General features: G+C 35.4%; 1 long non-coding RNA gene across 1 annotated transcript; it reads right to left on the minus strand.

The window, feature by feature from the left end:
* Nucleotides 1-351: 351 nt before the first annotated feature.
* LOC113328137 lies at nt 352-1,214 on the minus strand. The gene is made up of 2 exons (XR_003349269.1): nt 1,056-1,214; nt 352-720 (listed from the first exon to the last, which is right to left on the minus strand). It is a non-coding gene; the product is annotated as an uncharacterized LOC113328137 (long non-coding RNA).
* Nucleotides 1,215-3,938: the final 2,724 nt, after the last annotated feature.

Raw genomic sequence — 3,938 nt, forward strand, 5'->3', positions numbered from 1 at the left:
TAAGGGAACCCGAACCAACAAACAAGAACATAAAAGTTTAACACTACCTCTGTTATAACGGATATTATGACGGTTAACCAATTCTTTTAGTTATACTGTTGTTCACATTAAACCTGGGTTGTGATCCATTTTTCGAACCTTGCATGAAACAACTTAGAGTTAAAGATGAAAACTCACCGGCCCATATCCACAACTTTGAAGTTATAACTTTACCTTCATGCTAACTCTAAATCTCACCGATAAACATTAAGAAGCTAACAATCGGCAATAATAAGGACAAACATAACGGCACGGGTCATGCCTAGTATTTATATAAAAGAAAAAGGAAAAAAGAATACATCAAATATGAAATACCAAAAAGTTGATGCTCAGATCGCTCGTATTGCCCAACGATTTTACTATTATACTACGGTGATGTCAGCACCCGAAAAAGAATAAGAGAAGAACACAAAACATAATTAAATCGATACTCGACTGTGCGCTTATAACGAGAAAAGCAAATTCACCATGAACGTTAGGAATCCAAGGGTCAACTAGGTTCCCCGCTTGACCACCACTGTTACTGCCATCACCGAAGCTATCCATTTATCAAACCGCCCACATCACCTAACGATACGTCCACATTGGTACCTTCGCCCTCACCCGCACCCAACAAACCGCCCACACTGCTACTACTTGTCGAGCTAGCACCACTCAAGCGGCGGCCCCCAACAGTAACGTCTGCAAATGGTTTATTTTGTAAATAGTTTGTAGCATAATAGAAATAGGATATATTGTGGCTGAATTTCATAGACGGATGCAAGAGAAAAAACAACGATGCTAATTAGCCTTCTCAGGTAAGAAAAACTATGTACTTTTTTTTATTTTTGTGAAGCAATGATCCCTCGGACAAAAAGAACGTGAATTCATTCATTAGTGAAATAGTCGTAAGGCGCAAACTGTTTTTAGCTTAATAAATATGGTGCATGAGCAATTAAATCATGAGATAGTGTGAAAATAACTATATCAATAGATCTTTCTGCTTAAATTATTATAAGAGTAGATAAAATAGTTACCGACAGAACAAATCACAATGGTGAGAATAAGAAGAAGCGCGGCAAAGAAAGTTTTGCTGTTGAAACTCTTTCCCATTTTGAATGAACTCAAGAGCAATATTAGAATTCTCTCGAATTTAATTCTTTAGAAGGAAAGAAAGGAGTTTGATTTGTGAGACTTCTAAGCCAAAAGAAACGCTCTATTTATAGAAGCAACGTCTCACTAAAATCAAAACCCTCTAATTTACAAACAAAATTGAACTAACATCATAATGAATACTCATGAGCTGGGGATCTGCCGAATCTCTACCAATGACTGGAGATCTGCCAAATCTATAGCGAACGTGACAAGATAGAGCAAGGCCATGCATGTTGTGTTAGACAGGTGTCATTTTTACTAAATAAGGTCATGTTGTCACGTTGTAGATGTTTTAACAAAAAACAAACCATCGTTCAAAAATTTTATACAAACACAAGAAAGAGTCCTGCTATCACACGAGCTTTCGTGTGATAAGAAAAATGAACTCGAGGGTATTCACCGTAGGATATACATCATCTATTTTTGACCGGATTACTAAAGATATCACGTTATATTATTTGAAATTATTTCTTAAATATCCTTAATCTTTACAGTGTTTTTAATTGAACCCTTGATACGATTTAAAACTTTAAGAGAAGCTATCCAATCATTGATTTTCTTTCTTTTTTCTGCATTATAGGGTTTGTACCATTTTTCATGCTTATTTTCAGTAGGTTACTTCGTTTGGATTGATGTGAAGTCAAATAACCAGATCATCTAAGATTCAAAAAGGGCAAAAGACTGTAAAATGAAGAAGAAAAAAAAAACAGAGTCTATGTAACTTGATTTAGCCAACTACCAGAAGACTAGCAATCGTGATATGTAAATCAACAGATATGGTTATAATTTACTAAGTCGAAAAAAGGCGTGAAGGAAATTGTAACTATGTCTAAATTATTACTATGATATTTGATCAACAAACTAGGAGTTTACAAAATTGATCGGACTAAGTTATCACCATATCTGACCTTGATGGATCTTTCACAGAAAAACTAAAAACGACAGGAATAAGAATCCTGAGAAGGAATCTTAATGGATATTTTGATGGATATAGGGTTATCCCATGAGTGGTGACGGAGTGATCAAAAGAAAACGAGTTTTCATCACCGGGGTACCTAGTACTGTAAATTGGAGCGACACCATATCTTACTTGATAAAGCACAAGCTCATACTCATCCCACATCCCTACCGCATCTTTTCTTTAACAGAAGCTTAATGCTTAAAAAAACTAATCAGTGTCGATGATTCTTAAATAAAACGAGTTTTGAGTTTTTTTGATGAGGTGCTAAGGAATAACAAATCATAACTTACATGGAGTTAAAAAATATAAAAAATATTGATAATAATAAAATAACATTAAATCTAGATTTGTATCATCTCTATGACTGATACATCCAACGGCCATGGGGTGGGAGTTCATTTTTCTTATCACACGAAAGCTCGTGTGATAGCAGGACCCCACAAGAAAAGGCTATACAAGCACAAAAATGGAGAAACACACGAAAATCGGCTTTCACATGGAAGTAATATGTCCATGTCACCGTACTAGAGGTGTAAATCAGGCTGTGCCAGCACGAGAACAGCCCATCACAGCACGTTAAAATCTGAGTCCAATCCATCCCAGCACGGCACGACACGTTAGTTTTGTGGGTTGTGCTAGGTTAGCCTAATCGACACAGTAGCACAACACACAACACAGATAAGCACGTGGTCCAGCCCAGCACAACACGTTAAGAAAGCACGTCATAGCATGCACAAATACACCATATAATAAGGCATAATACATCACATTTTTTGTATATCTCACAAAATAATCACTATTCTAACTAGTTTTTGACATTTTATGCTGACTTATTTATAACAACACATATAATACCTCAATATTTGGAAAATATATTTCAACATCGTTGTTATAATGTCGTCACTTATATTTGACTAGAACATTAGTTTACATGACAATAATCCAATTTTACATTTGATGGGCTATTTATTTTTATTGAATAAACTTGTTAATTTTACTTGAAATAATTTCAAATGATATGTTATCTATTTAAATTATCGTAATAATGTCCGACTTAATATATACATTAAACGATTTCAAATTGTTTATAGCACGACACAGCACGTCACATCACGTTTATTCGTGTGTTGTGCCTGTGGGCTGTGCTGTGCCTAGCTTTTCACGGTTAATTCGTGATAATTCGTCTTCTGGTTATACTTCATTAGCAAGATTGTCATCACATACAACCCAAAATTTAGGGTTCAGGATTCAGGGTTCAGGATTATCACATACAACCCAAAATTCGTGTGTTGTGCCCGTGGTTATACTACAAGCATGATAATTCGTCTTTTGGTTATACTTCATTAGCAAGAACTAAAATGATTTGGATAAATAGTCGACGGTTAAATATCGTTCTTACGCTGGGAAATATCCGTGGTCAATCATTTTTGTTGGGCAACTCTCTTATAGAATGTTTGGGATTTGGTTCTCAAATCTTTGGAAATCCTCTTTAGTGCATCTCCAGACTTGTACACTCCACAGAAGTCCAAAGAAAATGTTCTAGAAAAGGAAATGTTACTCATCATCGATATTAGCGAAATAAGTATGACAGAAGCATGGATAAAATGAGGCTATATTTCAATCCAGTGTCTGAAATCATCCCGTCAGCTGTATGGTTTTACTTATTCATGGGTCAAACTATACTTTAACGTATTGGTGTTGTTTGAAGAGTTAAACAGTGATCCAATTCATGGACCTTTGTCATTGTTACCAAAAGTCAAAAAGAAGTTTATGGTAGGCAGTTCCAAAACGTACCAACTTGAAA

The sequence above is a fragment of the Papaver somniferum genome, unplaced genomic scaffold (genome assembly GCF_003573695.1).
Source record: "Papaver somniferum cultivar HN1 unplaced genomic scaffold, ASM357369v1 unplaced-scaffold_107, whole genome shotgun sequence".
Lineage (NCBI taxonomy): Eukaryota > Viridiplantae > Streptophyta > Magnoliopsida > Ranunculales > Papaveraceae > Papaver > Papaver somniferum.